This window comes from Camelus bactrianus, chromosome 6 (assembly GCF_048773025.1).
Source record: "Camelus bactrianus isolate YW-2024 breed Bactrian camel chromosome 6, ASM4877302v1, whole genome shotgun sequence".
NCBI lineage: Eukaryota > Metazoa > Chordata > Mammalia > Artiodactyla > Camelidae > Camelus > Camelus bactrianus.
In genome coordinates, this window is record NC_133544.1 from 38,985,610 (window position 1) to 39,009,518 (window position 23,909).

At 42.5% G+C, this 23,909-nt stretch overlaps 1 long non-coding RNA gene across 1 annotated transcript; it reads right to left on the reverse strand.

The window, feature by feature from the left end:
* Nucleotides 1-3,295: 3,295 nt before the first annotated feature.
* Nucleotides 3,296-23,180, reverse strand: LOC141577807 (uncharacterized). Its single transcript, XR_012507276.1, has 5 exons — nt 23,019-23,180; nt 15,620-15,791; nt 6,332-6,371; nt 4,646-4,696; nt 3,296-3,983 (listed from the first exon to the last, which is right to left on the reverse strand). It is a non-coding gene; the product is annotated as an uncharacterized LOC141577807 (long non-coding RNA).
* Nucleotides 23,181-23,909: the final 729 nt, after the last annotated feature.

The window sequence follows — 23,909 nt, forward strand, 5'->3', positions numbered from 1 at the left end:
ATCTTTTGCTACACAACACACCGTCTCCCGACGGTAATCATATCTTTCAGATATGACAAGAACTGGAGTCTTTACCTTTTAGGGTAACACTTGGATGAGTTCTGCTGATATGGATTAGGGTGCTGGGAACCAGAGCTGCCAGGTTTCCCCACTGCTGCCACCGAAACCTCCATCACCAACTACACTCACGCCCTGCGAAAGGACGTCCACAATCGGCAATCGTGGCACTCCTGCTTCCTAAACAGTCTCCGGTAAATGAAATACTGTAGGTGGAAATCCTTCATCCTCACAAAAATTAGCCTTGTCTGGCACTGCTGTTCGTAATGTTAATAAAAAGTAAAGGGTATTAACAATAGCGGAAACTGGGGGAGTCAGGGAGTGTACAGGAATTCTCTGTACTTTCTCCTCATTTTTCTGTAAACTAAAAAACTGCTCTAAAAATAAAATCTGTTAATTAAAAAAAGTAACTTACAAACAGGAAAAAAAAGTAGAGGGAAAATGGCTCACAACCCCACACCTGCAAATACGTAAAAGGCCTTGTGAGCAAGATGTGAAGGAGAGATAGGATTTTAGAAGAGTAATGAGGATGCTTTTCAAAGCACAAAAGGAAGAATGTACTATGTAATTAAACAAGGAACCAGGAGAAGACGGCTCAGTTCCATGAGTCCACAGAAACACAGGCATGCCTGCACTTTTGTTTTTCAGGATGCAGGACCTTTAGTGTCCCAGACCCTTAACCCTGGGTATACCTTCAAAGGAAAATGGACCAAGTAATTCAAATAATGATTTCTGTCCACCACACCCAAACTTGCCCCACTGGGAACCATCTGAGTGTGTACTTAACCTTCCCTCATGTTGAGGGAAGGCATCGCCAGCTCTTAGAGTGAAGATCATCTCACTTCTCCAGAGGTGTCTGTCAGGTCCCACCCCTGACTGCCAGTGCCTGAAGCTCACAAGAGTGGGCTGTGGCCTGTGACAGGAGAGAGCAGGCTGCTTTCCATCCCTGCTGGGCATGCCTTCCTTCCATGACTCCTGGGAAAAGTGAGAGAGACACTGGACTCTGTTCTCATGTGAATAGTTACTCTCCTTGCTGGCTCTGGTGGGGGAGGCTTGGAGACAACACTGAGTGGTGGGGAGAGGGACACACACCTCCATAAATATTCCTAATTTGTTTCTGAGAATTTAGGATGGAAGACAAGTCTCGTAGCAGCAGGCTTCACCTCCTGCATCTAACCAGCCAGGAAAAGACAACTTTTTTACCCTGTTTTCCAATTTTTAAAAAAATGGTGCATTCTAAGAGTGTTTAAGATGTAAGAGAGCAGTGAACGCAAGGCCCCTTGGGAAAAGAGCAGGAGGAAAGGGTGCCTGGAGAACAGCAGCATTCTCTCTGCACTGAAAGCCTGCCATGCAAATGGCCAGGGAGATTTATTACTCACCGCAGGTTAGAGAGCAGATGCTTGCTACTCCAGAGATGTGGCACGCTGGGATTTATGGACTTAATATAGTTTATGCTTTTGTGGCCTCATTGGTTAGAAAAGTACAAGATTCCCTGTTAATAAAACTCATAACAAAGCAGGGAAGATAAACCACATCCCATAGGGCTTTAGATTCTCCCCACACAGATCCCACCAAACCCTCTGCCTGGACAAAGACAGCTCCAGGCAATTCTTACCCCAGACCCCTCCTCCCCCAGTGACGCAGCAAGTGTCTTCCAGAAGGAACACTCAGAGTGAAACTGGGTAAAGATGGGCAACTTCATGACTGACCAGACAGGACTCTAAGGGCTCCTTGGAAATGTGAAAGGGAAAGATGTAGGTCTGTTGTGAATATCGACTCTGATATGTTATCTTGCTGCCAATTGAAACAGTAGCAAAGAGGAACAAACATTTATTTCAGCTTATGGACACCGCCTCACAGAGATGTGGAAAAGAACTTGGTAAATAATTGGGTATTTGAAATCAGTGTTTTCCTTTTCTTGATCGCATCCTAAAGTGCTTATTACCTAGCAAGAAAATGATGCAGTTCAGCTGGGTGCTTAAGGTGCCCAGAAATGGATTTCATTTAATATCATCATCGAAGTACATCCTTTAAGCACCTAGTTATTAGAGAAGGAAGGGTAGTATGTCTGTGAGTTGGAGGCTGGGAGCATTCCTAAGAAAATGTAAGTTTTTTTTACCCAGTGGTATTTCGGGGCAGAAGCAGGCAGACTTGGGCGATGGTAGACAGTTCCCAGGTGGGATCCCAGCCTTCGTAAGGCTCCCTAAATGCGACGCATACAATGCACACTCAAGGGCAAAACAAAGAAAATAGCCCAGAGGAGGAGGCTGCAACTCGCTATTTTTAAACTGCCAATTAGAATGTCTAAAATTATGTGGCTGGAACTACCACATCCGCTCCAAGATAATCATACTCTTCTGAGCTGAAGTTTTAAATCTTCTGTTTTCCAAGCCCCTGATCAGAATATTTAAAAAGATCATTGGCTGCATTAGGCGCAAAGCCAAGTTGTGGTTCAGTATGTTTTCTCCTGGGAATGACTTTTCTTAGGGTTCTCAAAAAACTGTCTTTTGAATATTTTCATTTCTCTGTTTGGGGGGGGAAAAGAAATAGAGATTAAAAAACAAAAGAGACAGAAAGAAAAAAAATCAGAAAAAAAAATTTTGTATGAAGTTCTTTTTGTGTTTTTCATTTGTTTTTTTCGTTTGTTTTAGTGACATGATTCTGTGATTCTACTTGACCAATCAAATCAACGTGATTAATGTGGGCCTGCTTACCACTTACCCTTGGCCTCCCATTAGCCCTCCTTCCCCTCCGGGTCTCTTTATCCAAGCAGTCAGAATATAATGTTTTGCTTAGAGCAAATGCTTCCAGTTTCCTCCACTGACATCGGACCCCAGGGAGTTCAATTCAAATGAAGGAGAGAGACAGTGTGTATTAAAATCCTCATCAAGCCCACATAAAAGACCTGATACTGAATCCAGGCTTCATGAAGGCTGCACAAAGCAAAAAAAGAGTGTTGAATCCCCAGTAATTCCTGCACCAGCGACACTGCACACTACCCACCTTAGCTGTCTATGCAACACATGGCTAGTATGTCGTCACCCAAAGCTACCTGAGATAAGAGGACAACTCTGAAAGATGACAAGGACTGAAACAACAACAACAACAACAAAAACGCAAAAAAAGCAAAACAATTATATATAAATATGTAGGTAGTGTTTAAATTAATTTTATTTAACGTATGATTAGGTTTTAGCCCATGCCTCCAAACGTTTTGAGAAAAAGTGTCTTCTAGGTGGTCATTTGGAAGTTGTATCCTATTTCCCATGATTGTACATTCATTTCTTTAGATTCTGTCAGCCAGGAGGAGAATGTTGATTTGTTTTTCTCAGAAGAGAATATGAAAGGTTCTTGAGGACAAAGAGAGCAAGTGTTTTCCAATAATGTTATATGCCTTAGCAACACCTGAGGAGAGGCAGGAAGGGCGTGTCTGCGGCTATGTGCACACTGGTTCTGAGCGATGGGGATGGTGGGAGGGCTGGCTGGCCCTGCCGCCTCCTGCTCCTGTGTGGCTTAGCTCTGGGACCTTCTCAAGGGAAGCTGGAAATGAGACGAAGGAAGGACTGTTGCCACCTTCAGCATCTCTGTCTGGATCAGTCTTCAATGTATTTTTCAAGCATTAAAATATTCCCAGCACAATGCTCTATTCCCTATAACCTCACATTTAACAAAAGGCTGCTTAGACCATAACAAAAAGGCAGACGAGAGTAAACACAAAGTTACTTTTTAAATGTGTGCTTTTGGCTTCTAAGCATTTAAAGACGTACCTATGTACACGGTGGAACCGCCACCATGGCACACATCTTGTGGCTGAAGCTACTTTACAATGAGGTCCCGTCGGTCTTTCAGGAACTACAATCACTTGGATGAATGCAAGATGAGACGGAGAGCACTGCGCCAGGTTCCAGGGCAGTATCACAAGAGATCTTTAAAGATACAAACAGCAGTAGTTCCATTTTATTGTGGGGAAATTGAGTTATGCAATAATTAAATAATTGTTTCAAAATTAAACTGAAAAAAGAAACCAGGAATGGAGTTCAAGTGGAATCCTGGTCTCCTTGCTCTTATCATGTAGCCCTTTTCTCTTTTAAATACTACAGTGTATCTTCTTCCTACCACAATACATAATATAAGCTCTTTTCTCTCCTGAAAAGAGTTCATTCTGGGGATCAGACAGGGTGCCTATTTCTTTTTTAATACTGCCCCTCAGTCCTGTGAGCTCTGATTAAATGATTTCACATGCTGAGACAATAATTGGAGTTGCCTAGTTCCTGACCATTTGTTTGCCAGCTATAATGAGTGTCACTGTTTTAAGGGAATGACTGATACACATTGAAGGAGCAAGAAAGGGGCTATGAGGACCAGCAAACAAGGCACCCCATTCAGAAGAAGTGAGGCGCTAAAGGTTGCCACTGCCCAGCCTCCCAGGCATGCCCCCACACACCCACTCACCCCACACCTACTCTCTCATAAGCTGCAAATCCACATTCAGAGCTCGGCACTTTAACTTTGCAAATTGGATCGAAAATTCAAATGCTCATAATACCAAGGCCTGATTTCCAGCCCTTGTTTTGTTTTTGCCATTTACCTGTGTCCACAGGCCAGCTGCTTTACCTTTCCAAGACTGCAGTTTCCTCATCTGTCAAAAAAAAAGAGAGTGAGAACCCATCAGGACCTGGGACATTCTGTGATTCCTCTTAGACAAGTCGGTTACAGATACTGTAATGAAAGCCCACCACAGTCAAGTCAACCGGAGGCCCCAGGGGAGAACCCATGAGCCTCACAGCGTTATTTTATGTATCTGGAAGGAAGTCTACTACGAAATAGATTCTATGTCTGCACTTACAAACTTAAAATTTAATAGTGGCAATAACACATGAAACTAGGAAAAGGAAACCAATAAAAGAGTGTACACACAACACCTACAGTTTTATAACATATAAAAATGAGTCTTGATGTTTGAGAATTCAATAAAATATCCACTTCTGCTATGTGTTCCACGATGTAGTGGGTGCTTGAAAAAGGACAAGACATAACCCTCAAGGTACTCCAAGTTTGCCAGGACTCGTGGAGTGCTGGGAACCCAGAGGAGGCATGGGAACTCTGCCTGCAAGTGTGTGGTTCAAGATGACACGGAGGTGAAATGCAGGCTGAGCCCTAAAGCAAGCAGGAGTTAGCTAGAGAGAAAGGAGATTAAGAATCCAAAGTCGAGGAAATGCAATGGGCCAAAGAGCACAGCCTGGAGAGAGCAGCTGCCAATGGTCTGGAGGGACTGGGACACAAATTATTGGAGGTGGGATGGGCAGGGGAGGAGGCTGACGAGGAGAGCAGAGAGGAGTCCTGAGGAGCCGGCAGCCAGGTCCCAGAGGCTGGGATCTACACCAGAGCACAGCTCTGGGGCACCTGGAAGGAATGTTGAACAGAGGGAGGTCACAGTCCATCGTGTACATTCTAGGAAGATTATTCTAAGAGCAGAAATGGAGGACAGGGTGAGTGTGTCCGTGGTGGAGGAGGGACATGAAATAGGGGATGTAGGTAGGAGAAAGTGGTGGTGACCATAATTAATATTAAGAGAAAGAGCTTTTGTCCATATGTTATAAGGAGACAGCCTAAGGTAGGGGTGGATAAACTGTAGCCCATGGGCCAAATCTGGGCCCTTACCTGGTTTTGTGTGGCCCAAACTAAGAATAATCTTTATCTTTTTTAAATGATTGAAACAATCAAAAGAAAAATAGTATTTCATGACACATGAAAATTACATAACATAAAAGCCTTTGCACAGCAAAGGAAATCATAAACAAAACAAAAAGACAACCTACAGAATGGGAGAAAATATTTACAAACAATGCGACTGATGGGATAAATTTCCTAAATATGCAAACAGCTCATACAGCTCAATATAAAAAAAAAAAGAAAACCCAATCAGAAAATGAGCAGAAGACCTAAACAGACATTTCTCCAATGAAAATATACAGATGGCCAATAGGCACATGAAAAGATATGCAACAGTGTTAATTACTAGAGAAATGCAAATCAAAACTACAATGTGTCACCTCACACCAGGCAGAATAGCCATCATTCAAAAGTCCACAAATCATAAATGCTGGAGAGGGTGTGGAGAAAAATAAACCCTCCTACACTGTTGGCACATGTAAATTGACTCAAAGACAGAAAACAAATTTATGGTTACCAAAGGAGGAGGGAGGGATAAACTGGGAATTTGGGTTTAATAGATACATACTACTATATACAAAATGGGTAAAGAAAGACTTACCGTTTAGCACAGGGAACTATATTCAATATCTTGTAGTAACCTATAATGAAAAAATATGAAAACAAATGTATGTATATGTATGACTGAACTATTATGCTGTACACCAGAAATTGACACAACATTGGACATTGACTTTACTTCAATTAAAAATGACCTTACCCCCCCCCAAAATGTAAATGTTTTCAGCTCAAAAGTCATCAATAAATACAAATTAGTGTTACCATTAAAAAAAAAATTACATGAAATTCAAATTTCTGTGTCCATAAATAAAGTTTCATTGGTGCACAGTCATGCCTGTTTGTTTACTATTGTCTGTGACTGCTTTAGCATCACAGTGGCAGAGCTGGATAGTTGCAAAAGACCACATGGCTCCCAAAGCCAAAACTATTTACTCTCTGGCCTTTTACCAAAATGTCTGCAGACACCTGGCCTAAGGCTTGAAGATGAGGGGAAAGTATAGGCTCCTTGAGGGCAGGCATGGTGTTTCCTCCTCTCTGGGCATCAGGCTCACACTTGGCTCATAATAAATGCTCAAAGACTGTTCAGTGCAGGAATGAGTGAGGACCAGGTGGAAATAGTCATAAATTGTAATGATAAAGCTGTCCCAGAGTTTGGCCAAGTAGGAGTTTATCTTGGCAGGATGAACTTCAGATCTGGGAAGGACCTAGTGTTCCACCTCCCCCAGTATATTCTACCACCTTTAGTAGGGCAGGGAGAGACAGGGAAAGGATACCAAAGAGCAAGATGTGAATGACACAAAAAAGATTCAATTTTTTCCATTCTCTTATTTAAAAATAATAATGAGGCTCCGATAGTGAATCAGAACAGGGCAAGTCCCAGGCACACCTCTGGATTACACCACTGGTCTTCTAACTAGTGTTCCTGTCTCTTTTCCCTCCCCTCCAACTTATTTTCTGTGCTGATACCAGGTAATTTTTTGAAACACAAAAGAAGAGAGCGTTCCATGCCCCATGTTTCAGGCTCTCCTAGAAAAAAATCCAAACCCTTGGTCGTGCATAAAGGCCCCGTGTGGTCTGGTTCTTCTTTAGCCATCGCTCACCAAGTCCTCCTTTCAGTGCCACACCCCAGGGACACTTAACAACCTTTAGTTTCCCAAATGGACCATGCTATTTCCCGCCTCCAAGACACTGTTCTTTGTGGTCCCTCTGCCTGACATGTGAACTCTCCCTCCCTGCAGCATCTACTCATTTAATACAATTCAGTTCCAAGGTCACTATAGGTATGTAGCTGACAGATGTGAGGAGAGCACATGGCAGTGGTACCCAGAGAGGTAGCAGACAATAGCGGCAGAGAGGTGGGAAGACTGGATATGGAAAAAAGTGAGTCCCAGGATCCTGCTTATTAGAGGTGAACACAGGGTGAGACAGCAGTGGCAGGCTCCAAGCTGAGGCTGGGACTCGGGATTTGAGTTGCCTTTAGGCTGTGAGAAGCTTTTGATTTTATAAGAGCTGGAGTTCTCAAACTTTGGGGTGCATCAGAATCACCTAGGAGATTTTTAAAACACAGATATCCAACCAGAGTGGCTGAAATTAAGAAGACTGACAATATGAAGTGTTGGTGAGGACACGGAGTAACTGAAACCCTCAAACAGTGGTGGCACGAATCTTAAAACAGTGGAGCTATTACCCATCCAGGTTTCTTTTGTTCCAAGCACAGCAAGCCCAAATGCTAAGACCCCGAGGTGTAGCAGCAAAGTGAAGCTTTATTCGCAAGGCAGCCAGTGAGGAGATGAGAGACAAGGCTCAGGTCCACCTCTCTGAAGACAAAGGGCCGGGGATACTTATGAGACAAAGCAGCAGGGTGGTCTGAGGCGTGGGGGGCAAGGGGAGCACAGGGAAAGGTGATTGGGAAAGGTGTGGTAACTGTCAATCTGTGCAGGCATAACTAAGCTACAGGCCTCTGCACGTTCAAATGTCGAGGCACTTAGCACCAACTAAGGGTGGAGTTTTCGGCCCTCTGGCATCAAAAGTCACCGCGGGGACACTCACACATGCCCAGTTGGAGGGTTGGTGGTCCCATCCAGTCTTAACCAGCTCGGCTCCAACTAGTCACAGCTGACTCCAATCTTTTCCCTGTTCCTAAAAACAACTGCGGCAAACATCTTATTGTTTAGGCTACATGCTGCTTGGAGGACACACAAGTCTTAAAACGACCTTGATTAGTGAAGGCAGGTAAGATGGATTTAACTAATGATCACCCATGGTTTCACAGCCATTTCAGAGAACAATCTGGCAGTTTCTCATAAAATTAAACATAAACTTGTTATATGACCAGCAATTCCACTCAAAGACTTTTGCATGATGGTTCACAGCCATTTTATTCTCAGTATTAAAACTCTGTATATAACAACCCAAACATCTATCAAAAAGTGGATGGATAAACAAACTGAGGGATAGCCACACAATGGAATACTACACAGCAATTAAAAGGAATGATCCAATGATATATGCAACAAAATGGATGAATCACAAAATATTACATTCAGAGAAATAAGCCAGATACAAAATAATACACACCCCATGATTCTATTTTTATGAAATTCTGGAAAAGGCCTTAATTATAGTGACAGATGGCAGATCAATGGATGCCTGGGGCCAGGAGTTTGGGCGGTGGGGGAGGTGGTAGGGCCATTGAGTGCAAAGGGCACGAGAAAACATTTTTGGGTGATGGAAATATTCTAGATCTTGATTGTTGATGGTGGTAACAGGGGTGTATGCTTTTATCAGAACTGAACGAACTTTGTACTTAAAATGAGTCCATTTTGTTTGTAAACTATACCTCAGTAAAGTTGACAACAAAAAAGATCCAGGCCCTGTGACAAAACTCCTGAATCAAAATCTCTGTAGGCTGTGCCCAGGCCCAACAGACAGCTCGATTCACACTGGTTTTGCAAATCCTCTCAACACCATTCTACTGATCTGACTGAAAATACCACAGTCATGGCTCCCTTCAGCTCTCTCTTTATCAACCTTGGCCTTTGGAGAGAGTGTGATGTCACAGTCTCTCAGAAGAGACTTCATTAAATGAGAAGGAACCTCATAAGGTCATGCAGAGCAATTCCCTGACTCTGGCCAGTCCCAGGTACAAATCCACTCCCTGGGTTCTGCCTAGTCCCAGTGCATACAGGAGAGGACTCCAGAGTCTCCTTGAAATAGGCTGTTGAGTGGGCTTCCCACTCACAATCCTCCACGGGGGACACCTCCAAACAGAAGCCCACAGCTAAATCTCTCCAAAGTGAACAAACGAGCTCTCCACCCCCGAAGCTCCCAGGTGAGCCAAGCAATACTGCAGTCAGGTTATTCCAAAAGCAGTTCGGTTTGTGACATTAGGTAATTTACTTTTCTGCTCACCTCTCTATGGAAATTAAGATAGTTGTGCACTGCACATACTTAACATGCAACCGTGCCTGATTAAAAAAAAAGTCTCAACTTTGGGTTGTAGAAAATGACAATTTTCAACTAAAATAAATATGCCACTTTAGGAAAGGATGAGTAATTGTGTCTGTGATGTTTCTCAGGATGGGTTCAGGAGTCTAGAGTGTAGTGCAGTATGTGACACTCCCTGTGATAAAATGCTTCTCTGTGGCAGTAACGAGCACTCCAGGGCTTCTTCAGCCTGTTTAATCGTGTGAGACAGCTGATTAGATGTTTAGCATACTGTAATTTGGAAAGCAATGCATTATGGGTTAAACTACCACCCAAACACTACTAATAAATTACAGTCAAAGGTAGAAATGGATATGATATTGTCTTCAGCAGTAGAAACTTTACCTTCCTGGGGTTGACTGCCTTGAACAGGGCTGCTGCTCCTCAGGCACCAGCATTAATAGAACAGATTGCTGGTAAAATAGAGCTAGTGTCACAAAGGATTGCTGCATAAAGAACAGCTTGAATCACATCATCTCCCACCAATGTCAAAGAAAATTCCATACCCAAGTCAGAGGGACTTTTACAGGATTATCGGGAAGATGATTTTTGTCACTGATGCTTTTATTTTTGTTTATGTCTTTAAATTTTTTTTTTCAGTTTTAAAGCAGCCTGATTCGATAGAAAAAAATTCTTGATCTGGGTCTTTCATTAAGTAAACGTGGAGTCAAGCAGGTCAACATCCCTAAATAATGTAAGGCAAAATTACACAACTCTCAGAAAAATAAATGATGGAGCAAAATATCCATACACTAGTGCATCTTGGATATCTTTAGCATTAGAACAAATAGGTAAAGGCTTTGGTGCCTCAACAAAGCAGGTGAGAATATTTGTCATATCCTAGCCTGGGAATGAAAGAGATTTTTTCTGGACTGACAGGGGTGGTGGCATTTGTAGTGGACATTATAGTAACTATTACTTACAAGCACTCTGTTGTGATGGTGTATGTCTCAAAGAGTTGTGAAGATGATTGAAAGGATGTACATGAAGCACTTGGTGCAGTTCCCAGGACATTGTGAGTGCTTAACAAAGGGTAATTACCATCACCGTCATCCATGTCATCCTTAACTAGATTTTAGAAATAGAGGAATTGAGGATCACAGTGACTCAGTAGCTTGCCAGTGCTGTAAAGTAGGAAGGGTCCTAACAGGACTGTAACTTGTGTCTGAGTGACTTGAAGTCCATGGTTTTAACCAGTCTCTAGCACTTTCTTGGTTTGTAGCTCCATGAGCCTGCTGAGAAGATTATTTCCCCCAATACCAAATTAGTCTCCTTGATCCAGGTAAATAACTGAGATTTTGGAAACAACTCAGAGGTCTATATTTATCTACTGCTGGGTCTCTAGTTAGAGCACTTGAGCTGAGTGAAGGGGGTTCACAGGCTGATGGGCGTGTGTGGGAAGGGGTAAAACTGTGTCAGGCTAAGGGAATGGCTTTGCGTACATCCCTATTGGAAGTACCCTGGCTCCTGCACCTTCCCCACTCCTCCTGTCCTAAATCAGAGGTAGTTTTCACAAGTATGCAGAGCACACAGATACCTGGGTTGCTGGGATTCATCCTACAGATTTGGTGAATTTAGGGTCAAGCTGTGTTAATGACTTTACAGTTTCTCCCAAGAAAATACATAAGGTGTCTAAAGTCAAGTATATTTAATAAGTTATCTTTTTCATAAGGACATGCATTTCAGACCTAAGTGATGAAAACCACTTAGCTCACCTATAGTTGAGGACACAAATCCATCTGTACTCAGAAAGTATCGCAGAAACCAGAAACTGAAAATGTTCACGGGCAGCACAGAGAAGGGTTCGGTTGCTAGGATGCCCACTGATGCATAAATAGATAAGGACTCACAAAATCTTATTAATAAAGTTGATATGTCTTTGGTTGACTGGCCAACTATGGCTGCTTTCAAAGTCATTAAACTTCAGACCAGACCCAAGATTTATTAAGAGATCTTGCTGCCTGATAGTCTGTAGGGATATTTTTATAGCAGTTGCTACTATCATGTTCTGCCACTGGGTAAATTTCCAGCAACCAAGGTTTTGAGAGAAACTGAAATCAAGTTTAATAAAATTCAACCACAACAAGAACGTGATAGGAAACAAAATAGAAAATGCCAGAGACCAATGATTTCCTCGTTGGTAATTTTCCATAATTGACATTAAATAATTATTTTAGGAATTCAGAGAAGAGATTTTTTGCTTTACATGAAAACACTGTTGATTCGTTATCACCATCATCATCACCGTCACATTATTGAGCACTCATCACATGCAAGGCATTGTGCTAAGTACTGCATCTCATTTAGTCCTCCCAATATCTCTACAAAAGAGATGTATCCATCCTCAATCCTAATTGAGACACACAGAGGGATATCTAATATCTCAAAATATCTCAAGAGATGTAGAACATTTTCTCCAAAAATGTCTGAGCAAATTAACCTCAATGTATTTATTTTTTTTTTAAGAAACAGATGTATGCCATCCATCACTTTTAGTTAGAAGAGGCATTTGATAAAATCAAAATAAATAAAATGGGATGCCTAAATCCCCAAATAGTGGGGATTATGCCTTTAAAGCATCTAGGAAGTTACCGAAATCTTATACCTGGCCTACGAATATACAAATTGATTAAACCAGTTCTTTGGGGAAACTTATTTGAAGCAATGCTTAAGGATTAAGCTGCAGAGAGTCAGCTCCTTGAGAATACAGAAACGTGCTGTGTTACCTTCCATAGTCAGAGCCCTGCGAAATACTGTAAAACAAGGAGCGGCATCTTATCTCTGAACGAGGTGAATGCACACAATGAGGGAAGGACTGAATCACACTGCAAGACAAAGAGGGAATCGTCCTTCTGCGTTTTCTGAGCCCTCCTCCCTTCCTCCAGAGGGTACACCCATCTACCCTCTGGAGACAGGTCTAAGTGCCAACAGGTGCTGCTTTCAAGGGATTGCAAATGACATTTTAAAGACTTCTTTTCTAACTTCATTTGCAGATCTTACCACTGAAAACATTCATCTTTATAAACATCTCTTTTCACATTTCTGTCCTCTTCCCTCTAGGAGAGTCAAGGCAGAATTCCTATAGTGCTCCCTTTCTTAATGGAGTGTTCAAGGGCTAAAGGTGATCTAAATATGTCCCACTAAAACTAGTGTCTTAGTTTGGATTCAAAAGATGTTCTGAGATAAAGACTTGAATACTAGCAGTTTATTTAGGTGGTGGTCCTTGGGAGTGGACTTGAAGTAGTGGGAACATGAGATAAGGGAGGGAGAAAGCTAATAACTGGTGCAACAATGAGATTACTACCATGGGCACCTGAGGGACTCGGGGACTCTCGACAACACCATGTGGAACACACCCCACTGGGCAATATCCACCAACTCCCATTCCCCACTGGGGAGGAGGGCTGCCCAGGGCATGAGCTCCTCTTGACTTCCTGTTGACGCTAGTGTACTCGTGGAGGGTGGGCAACGAGCAGGAGAAACTCCTCCAGTAGAGAAGTGAGCTGCAGGTGCTTGAGGAGGGGAGCTACTGGGGTGCTGGAAACTGCCTTCCCCAGCAACTGCAGGTGGATTCAGGTTGGCTGGGGGATATGGGACAGGGCAACTGCTTTTCGCTTACTCCCACTCTCTCTTCTCAAATATGCTTCAAAAGTTCTTGATCAAGTTGCCTTAGGGAAGAATCGTACCTCTGTCCCTTACCAGTTATGTAACTAAAGGCTGACTTCACCTCTCCAGTTCTCGAATCCTTTAACAGGGACATGGTGACAGTACCCACTTCATATGGCCTTGAGGAGATTTAAATATGAAAACACACGAGAAGCTCTTAGCACAGTGAACAGGGTACACAATAAAGCACTGGCCATCATTGTCAGTTTTGTCTGTCTTACCTTTTGTTTATGTTTTTAAGAAGAAATAGCATGGGACTAGGGATTTTGAGAGCTTGGTTTCAGCCCTAGCTCTGCAACTATCTAGCTGTATGATCTTGAGAAAGTCATTTAATGTTTCTGGGTCTGAGTTTCCTTATCTGGTAAATAAAGGGGTTGAAATAAATGAGTGTTTGGTGGGGGAGGGAAAGGGTTTTAGCCGAGGAATCTTGAATTCAAACCCAAACACCTGAAATGTCAAAGTGTGGAGACTGGAAATCCAAACAGCTTAGTCAGGTTTTTTGTTGTTGTTGTTGTTGTTTTGTTTTTTCTTCTTTTTTAAAAAAATCAGTGGACTTAATACTGGGTTCCTTAAATCTCTTCCCTTTACAAGCAATGGAATATCCAAACGAGCTGGCTTAAGAAGAAAATGGGGGATATTGACTTAAGAAGTGGGAATAATATTCCCATATAGATTACCTTAATTGTGGCTGAATCTAGGGGCCAAGTGATACCATCAGTCCCATGTTTCTCTGCACCCTTCAGCTCCACCCTCTCTCTGCTGCTTCCATCTTAGACAGGCCTGCCTTCCTGGTGGCAAGAAGGCTGCCAACAGCTCTCCATCTACCTCCTATCTTAGACCACAGGAGAAAAGGTTCCCCCCAAGAGGTATTTAGTCTTAAGGCTGACTCTTACTGGCCCAAATAAGGGTGAGACAGGCTCATATCTGAGCCAATCACTGTAACAGGACAGGAAATATGCTCATGCATTGTCTTGGACCACAGGTCCACTTTGAAAATATATTGGGAGCAGTGCAGGAAGGATGGTTATCATGTGGCAAAAACAACCAATGCCCACTGTGAGTCTAGCCTACTCCAACCTCTAATATGTTTACTCTGCTGACTCCTTCTTGCCTTCTGGGTTTTATGAAAACCTCTGAATTTCACCTCATCCCTTTGCCACATTTCCTTGCTGTCAAACCCACATCCCCTAACTGAGTAACTAACGGGTCGGTAAGTTGCGTGAAACTGTCAATCTGAATTCTGTGGGAAAAATAAGACAACTCTGAGACCAGATCTTTATCCGCAAGGAGTTTATAATCCATCTGGGTATAAAAACAGAACTATCCTGGTTAGGCAGGACCATAAGCAGTACAAGTTCTTAAAGGGAGAGATGAATACTATGAACAGCTCCAGGTATACTAAAATGATGGTCAAATCTAACAGGATGAAATTCAAAAAGGGTAAATATAAGTGCCTACACTTAGATCTAGGGGCCCTAGGGAGTGGGGAGGGTACAGCTCAGAGGTAGAGCATGTGCCTAGCATGCACAAGGTCCTGGGTTCAATCCTCAGTACCTACAATAAATTAAAAAAAAAAAAAAAACCTAATTATCTCCCTCCCCAAAAAAGAATGGTTAAGAAAAAAAAAATACACAGGGGGCCATTGAAGGTTTTTAACCAGGACAGTGATAGAGTTAAAGCAGTGATTTAGGAAGAATTACTCAGCAATACATATGGATGGGTCAGACCAGGAAAAGATGGGAAGGCAGGGGCTAGTTTAGAGTCTACTGCAATAGTGTTTGTATAGAATGAGGTTACAAACCCTAGATCTGAGGTATTAATGGAAATGAAAAGACAATGCATATAGAAATGAACGGGTTGTAGAAGGTAGAGAAAATGAGTTAAGTAAGAAAATTGTCCATGAAGATTTGAGGCTGGAAGACTAGGGAATGATGCCATTAGAAATAAGAAGGTGGGAGGAAGGAACACTGACTGGGAGGTCAGGGCAGGATGGAGAGTGGAGCAGGAAATAAAGTGTTCTAGACTTGCTACATTCGTGATGCTCGAGAGACATGCAGGTGGAAATCTTCAAAAAGCAGCTGGAAGTTTGGTTCAGGGTCAGGGGAGTGAAGATAGTAATTAGGGAGTCAACTTCTTAGATGTAGGAGCAGATGAGATGAGATTTAATGTCACTTACCTGTCAAAACAATAGAGCATCAGAGAAGAGACCCACACCTTTTGGCTCCTCCATTTGCTGGCTGAGTGACCTCCGCCTCAGTCTCCTCATTCATACATTGGAGTTAAGTAATAGTAAAAGTGGCATTGACTGTGATGCAGAGTCTACAGTTGGCTCTCTTCTCTTGTACATGCTGTAAGGAGGTGCAGTTCCTGATCAGTCATTCTGAGTTACACCACTGCCTGGAAACAGTTTTGTACCATTTGCTACCTGGCCCCAAGTGTGCTTCACTCTCTCCATAGAGCATGCCCAAGGCTCTACATGTTAACACCCATTTTTTTTTCAGCTAGACCACAGTAAATATGACTTGTGCAAAACACACTTCGCATATTATCTTAACATTGTTTGATAATTTCCCCCCACACACACACACACACTCCCCATTGCCTACTACGTCTGCCTCCCGGTGGAAAAATTTGAAAAAGACTTTCTTGCCAAACTTCTACTGAATTTATCTTTGAACCAAGTTTAAGTTTTCTAAGTATTTCACTCTCCTGCTCTCTATCTTAAAATTCTCAAAATGCATGTCCTATCCAGTGTTTCTGCCAATAAGAAGGACAATGAATGCCCATTGTCCCCTTTATCATTAAGACAGAGCATCTATGTGACAGTTCTTTCTCACATTAGAATTTGAAACCAAGAGATAAGTTATTTGGACAGAAACATTTCCCCTGCTGCATAGCAATGGGCTGGCATCCAAGCAGGGCCTAAGGACACCTCTCCAAATGGCAGATGGCAAAGAACTGGCTTTGTATGAGTAACTCAACCTGATGATGACATTTAATAATTCCAAGCCTGATCCTGGAGACTCTGCCAGTGCAGAGAGCACTCCTACTGCCATTTCCAGTTTTGAAGCATCCTCAACAGGAAGCATGCATGCATTTAAAAAAATCATATTTAATATATATGTGTGTGTGTTTAGAGGCTGAAGTGTACTGTACTGTCCCACACAAGCTGGCATTAACTCTTGCTGGTTCATAAGTATTGCTTTTAATAAATCATTATTGCTATATTTATGTATCTCCAGCTTCTGAGCCAAATTATAATCCTTAGAAGATAGGTGCCACCTACTTAAGTACAGCAACATTGTTATACATTCACTATTTACTGAGTATTTATTATATGGTAGATACTGAAATTACTCTCTTAATTTTCACAGAAATCCCATGAGGGATGTATTATTAACTCACATTCCAGGCGAGGAAAGTTAACGAACATACTTAACGCTATACAGTTAGCAATGGTGGGCTGGAAATTTGAATTATTAGAGTTTTCACAGGCCAGTTCTCTTTTCTATCTTGATTATTATCAGGAATCAGTCAGCATTTGCTAAATCAGTGAATAAGTGAGGGACTGACTCTAAAATTCACACCTTTAACCTCTATGTTGTATTGGACTAATTTACAGTCACAGTAACAAATCCAAAGCCCTTGGATATTACATATATTCCCTAGATGTAGATAGCTGACAATTACATAAAACTGAGTTGTCTTAAAAAAAAGAGCACCAGAATGGGTAAACTGTGGTACATCCAGATAATGGAATATTATTCGGCACTAAAAACAAATGAGCTATCAAGCCGTGGAAAGATATGAAGGAATCTTAAAATATTACTAAGTGAAAGAAGCCAATCTGAAAAGGCTACACACTGTATGAATCCAACGACATACATGACATTCTGGAAAAGGCTAAACTGTGGAGACAGTAAAAGATCAGCATTATCAGAGGCTGGGGGTGGGAAGAGATGATGAGGCAGAGCACAGAGGATTTTCAGGGCAGTGAAAATACTCTTTATGATACTATAATGGTGGATACGTGTCATTCTACATTTGTCCAAACACAGAATAAACACCAAGAGTGAACCCTAAAGTAAACCATGGACTTTGGTTGATAACGATATGTTAATGTAGGTTCATCAGTTGTAACAAATACACCACGAGTGAGGGATATTAACAGTAGTGGAGGCTATGAATATGTAGGGGCAGGCAGTATATGGGAAATTCCCTATACCTCCCTCTCTTTTACAGTGAACCCAAAAGTGCTCTGAAAAAAATAGTCTTTAAAAAAAAAGGTAACAACAAGGGAACAAAACAGACCAAGGTGATCCATGCATGGGGAAAACCTCCACTGCACTCTGGTCATCTTTATCACAACGGCTGACCACCTCCAATCCTCAGGTCACAATCTGGACTCAGATCACAACCACCAAGGAGTGGCCAAAGACGTAGATCAGCTTGGGTTTGGACCATTAATTTCACACATTAGGATTATGACTTCAGGGAATTAAAACAAATTTGCAGAGGATTTACTGTGAGCAAGGCCTTGTGCTAGGTTCTCGGGTTGAGCTCCAACCTTCCAACCCACAGTCTGGGTTTCTGCAGTATCTGGGAAGCATTGCTGCCATTTCCTTCCCGGGGATCTTAGTGATGGCCCAAGAGGCTGCTAAACACAATGTCCACGCACCATATTCCTTGACATTATACAGCTACCGAAGCAGCATATGGGTGAAACTTGGCAAGTGGCTCTTGCTCTCTGCTACCCAAATGTGTGCCAACATTTGTCTATAGTTGATGACTATAAGGAATGAAAGTCCATTCATGTTCGGTTCTCCTCCAGCTCTTTTCAACCCATCTCTCCTTCTAACAAGTGAGTTTTTCTTTCTATTAGAGGTTATCTCTTGAGTTCACTGTCGAGTCCATTTTAATTCTTGCATTCCCTTATGAGATATTCATTCAAAATGAATTGCTATCCTGTCAGTTACATAGCTCTGCTCCCAGCGTGGGAATTGTATTTCTTTAATGGCTTTATTCCTCTAAACATATTCTTTTTCGAGGTCTCCATTATCCCCCAGTCCTTGGAGGGAACCACTGGCAATCATAGAATAGTGCTCTCTGCTGCCTAGAGGCTTGAGAAACAAACCCGAAATATTTTAAAACTAAAAGAGCTCCCGAACTGATGTGTGTCCTGGATTGACTGTTACTGGGCACTGAGCACCAAACACAGTACAGAACAGCAATTATTCTTCCCGGCAGTCAGGGTGCCAAATGAATTTTTTCTGCACTTAAAAATGGACAGAGGTTTGCAGTAATTGAATGAAATAATGTACAATAATTTAAAATATTGTTCATTTGGAGAGAGATTAGGCTTTAATTAAATGGTGTCATTTAATATACCGTCTAGCAGATACTATAATTGGTTTCTTTAGCAGAGAACACAGTAATATCTAGGCTTACTGAAGTGATAATGGTACTAATTTAGCCCAGTGGACACATAAACAGCTTGGCTGTTTCTGACACCCCCGGTGAACAAGAAGCTAGCTTTGAACATGACATCTGCATAAACTCTTAATCAGTCATTTCTTTCCAAAATAAAATTACTAATCACCCAGCCTAAACAAACACTGTTTATACAAAACAGGTACAATATCTAGGATTTTCAGGGATATTAAGCTGTTCATTTCTCTAGATACAAAAAGGTAGGATTATCTTCAAAGCAGTAATGAAATTTCATTTGAGCAGGGAGAATGGCATGTATTGTTTTTAAAACCTGGTATAAATGCAAACCTGCACCCCTAGTTCGTTCAAAGAGGGCAGACAATTTTCTGGCACAACCACAGTTGTGTATTTTAACTCCTGTTTTCTGCTGGTCATTTACAAGGACATTCTCATTTCCAGGCTTGGCTCCTGTTTCCTCATGGCTCATTCTCGAAATGTGATACAATAAGGTCCTATTCTCCTCAGCCATTCTGCTTGATAATTCTGAACAAAGCCAGAAGGGGGAAGGGGCAGGGAGGGGGAGAATTTAACTGAATCTAGAAGAAAAAAAAAAAATTGCCTTCTAAACTCTAATGCCCCAGACAAATTACAAAGTAACCAGAGATTAGATTAAATGCCTTTGCTAAATTCTTTGTTTTCAAAAATATATGCACTGCACCTAGGGATGGAAAACTTTCATTTCCCTGTTTGCAAGGGACAGTCAACCTGTTTTTTTTGGAAAAGAATGGAAACATTGATTATGGCAAAGAGCTAGCTGGGTCACAATGTCAGAATAACAGGCTGGCCCTATCATTGGGTGGGGATCACAGGATAAGGTCTCAGGGGTGTAACTCCACCTTTACAGACTTTCCAATGGATTATCAGGGATTTGGTGCAGCACTTCAGGACTCCTCCCTGCCCCATTAGAACTCAAGGGAGGGTGTACCCGGCTTTGTCCTCAGAAGATGAGAAATGTAATGGAGGACACTGGAATGATTTGCAAATGGCATTCTGAAAACCCTAAAATCAGGATACTCCCTGCAAATTCAAGAGAGCCGGCCACCCATGCTGAGCTGAATAAAGGCAGCCTGGGAGTGAGCCTGGGTCTCCACAGTCAAAGGACAAACTTCCTGCCAATGCAGCTGCACACCAAAACACAACTCTCAGGGACCACTGCAGTCGCTGGAGCCCATCAGGATGCCTTTATCCTTGGGTTCTCGTCCACACTCACTGGACTGAACACTAAAAAGTGACTGGGCTCTGGACAGTTAGAGCCTCCACTTTGCCTTCTTACAAATTACTCTTTAAACCAGGGCCATCCAGTTGTGCCCAGAGCACCGTTCTGGAAGGTCCTCACTGATCCCCTAACTGCCACATCCAGTGACCTGGCTTCAGCCCTTGTCCTTCTTGGCCTCTTCGGGGCAATTCACGTGGAGAAGTGCCGTCTGCCCACGTGGTCTCCTCCACGGACCACAGCAGTCTTATGTTAGATCCTTCTTCCTTTCTCTCGGACTGCTGGAGGAATTGTTCTAGAATGTGGACATGCTCACGTTTCCCCCATTGAAATCTTTCTTTGACTTCCAGTTCCTATAGGATATAAACCAAACTCAATGGCATGGTATGCAAAGGCCTTCAAAGATGGCTTCAAACATCCCAATTTTTCTTGCCGTGTTTCTTGAAACTTCCTCACTAATATCTATCAATTACCCCTGCCACACACACATTCTTGTGATTATCTTAGCACTCCATGCTTTTCCAGGTTTATGTGTCTTTGCTCATTTCCTCCCCTTTTCTCTTTTTCTTTCTTCTTCACCCAATTGGACCCCTCATCTCTCAAAATCCTTCAAACTCCATGCAGGCAAAACTGCTCCTGTCTTGTGCCTCACTGAGACCTAGCACAGAGCATGGCATAGTGCAAGCATGCAATGTATGTTTGCTATGAGTTAAGTTGAGGTTCCCAAATATTTAGTCACACTGTCCTTTATGTGCCCACTAAATTTTCTACATTACATTAAGCATCATAATTTTTATTTTGTACCTTAATTATCTGGATGGGAATCACACCTACCAAAAGTGAGTTTATCCAAGTCAGAGACCTTATCTGAAGATGAAGAAGGAGGACGTGGGAGGTGACCAGGCAAGCATCAAGAGGTGGAGTTCCCCCAGAACACCTGTGCCCCTCCCGCTTCCTGGTGAGGGTGGGAGTGAGGTACTTCCATAAGTTTGCCACCTCTAGCCAGGCGTCTTTTTCATCATGGCTCCTGGATTCCTGCGGTGACCCAGGAGTCACAAAACAGGAAAGGACTGATTGGCGCTTCACCCACAGCCAACTCACAGCCTCCCTCAGGGATAAAGAAGCCTGTTCTAATCTAATCAAAGGGCTGCTTCATAAGGCTTCAGTTGCCCGGATTCTCTGCATTCTCCTGCCTACTCCCTTAGACACCCACCAGGAAATAGCAGCAGCCTCCCAAGCCTGCAAGATGAACCCACTGGGATTACAGCCATTCCCCACAATTGAGCAAACTGCCTCTCAAAATGCCCATATATTTTGCATTAAACACAGTGTATCAAATTAAAAATAAAACTCCAGTTGTTTGGTTAATGGTTTTCCCAGGCCTGAGGTTGAGACCAGACCACTGATCTGCCTCTTCGAGAACGTCGTCTGGCTTTGCCGCTCACCACAGACGCAGTTTAGCTATTATGTGGCACGTGGAGCACTTTGAGTTATTCTTAAACCTAATGTCCAATTAACTGAGAAAGGGGATTCATTAAATAATTTAAACTAGATGCAAATTAAAGGGCAGTTTTCTCAGTTGTATTTGCAAAGAAGTTCAATTTGACTGAAAGAAGTAATCATGTGAGCCCGTGTGGGTTTGGGACATTCTCTAACGGGGGTAATTTTGAAGCAGCTCCATTTTCATCTTCTTTCGATGAGTAGCAGAGGGAATTCTTGCCTGTGACACCCATATACAACATTTTCTCCTAGACAGTGTGTTTGAACTTAACTCTTTGAAAAATTGTGTAAAAGAGTTTTGGTCATAACTGTATGTTCAGGTTTTACTTGAAGACCTGTTAGACTAGATGATGAGTCATGCTCATTGCCAAGATGCTAGGAGAAAATCCCCGAGTACCATCTGGAAAACCGGTTGGTTGTAGACATCATTTATGTCAGTTTATTCTTAGAAGCGCTGGGAATAGAACTCAGAATACTTTACTTGTACTCCAGTGCCTTCCTACCTCACCTGCTTGATGTTACACCAGGGAGACTTACAGTCCAGAGCTGAGTCACAAGGAACGCAGTTTAGGGGGTTCTGGCTAATTCACCAGGTGTCTGTAGAATGCACTCCTGTGCTAGGGAATGGGGGAGGAGCAAATTGATCTCCTGTTCCTGAGAGTTGGCTTCTCTAAATTTGCATGCAGTTCTTAACGCCAAAAGGAAACAAATCAAGGTTACAGAAATCCTTCAAGTCTTTCTCTTAAGTCCAGGGCTTGATCCAGTCCCCCAGGGCTTGACCCAGTCCACCAGGGCTTCTAGAACGACTTCCACCCTGAACATTCCACTATTCCTTTTTCCAATCAGTGGATCCAAAGAGAAGTATATAAAAACAATCCCTTCAGTGGCCCTTTCTCAGATGACCCAAGTCCCAAGTTCATTCTCACAATCACCTACTGAACTCTCAACTCTGTGGGTCAAAGGAGCTGTTCTCACAGGCAGTCTTTTTCCCAGGTACAATTTCCTAAACAGACTTTTTTGGGCCTAGAATTTTGTCTTTTACTCTCTTCAGTCATCATCATCATCATCATCATCATCATCATATTTATATTATCATTTACATCAAAATGCTTACTTCTAGTTGCCCTCTTAGTAAAGAGCAGATACTTAGTACAACCCCCTCTCCCTTCACAATAATCAGGCTGGGGAGACAGCACAGGTCCTTCAATGATCAGATTCCCTCTTCTAGATGGTCCACACTGCTCCCCATGCTGGTTTCCAACTGCTTGTCCTCACAGGAGTGAGGCACTGGGTTGGCAGCTGTTCCTAGTGGGGGATCTCCCATCAGCAGCAGCACCTCCCACCTTTCCTGTGCCCTACCGCAGTTTGTCACCTGGGAAACTTCCAGCTGCTCCAGTCCACGGCTTCTCTTGCTTCCTGGATCAGGTCTATAATTTCCTAGTAGCTTGAAAACTTTGTATGCAGTCTCAGCGCCACTTTTAGAGAATGGTTCCTCAGAGGGTTCACTTGGAGTCTTCCAGAAGTGCCTAAAAAGCTGAACCACCCCTTGAACAAACATTACGAAAAAAAAAAAACATAATGACATTTATAAAGAGGTCTAGCATTTCTACATGCATTATTTATTTTCATTTTCAGAAAAAGTCGTATGAAGTAGGTAGTATTATTTTATGCATGAAGATCATGGCAAAAAGCCCAAATTCTTGTGTTCCCCTGCCCTCACTTTCCGTTTTGTGAGGCATAAGGAAACCTAATTATTCTGCTCTGGTCACTCCTGTGCCCATCTATGATTCCCCATTGTCTGCAGAATAAAATCCTAATACCTTAACCTAGGGCACAAGGCTACATGCAATATGATTAAAGCCTTCCTTTCCCATTTTGCCTCTTGTGCGCAAGCTCTGGTCCAGCCAAAGTGAAGTACCACGTGCCTCACACTCACACATCGACAAGAGACACCTTGATGCTATGAGAAAAGCACTAGATTTAGATACAGACAGATTTTTTTTTTCAGATCCCCAACTCTACCATTAACGAGCTATTTGAATCTGAGAAAGTAACACACTCTCTGAGCTCTGGTTTTTAAAAATCAGCTTATTCATTTGATATACATTTATTAGTGAGCAACTAGACATGGTCCTTTCTGTTCTGGAGCCCACCCTCTGGGAGGGATGGGAGATGGGAGCTCAACCTTGGTGCAGTCAAGGGAGAGGGGCACTCAGAAAGGAAGTGCAGATCAGGGAACTGAAAGACATTTGGAATGACTGGA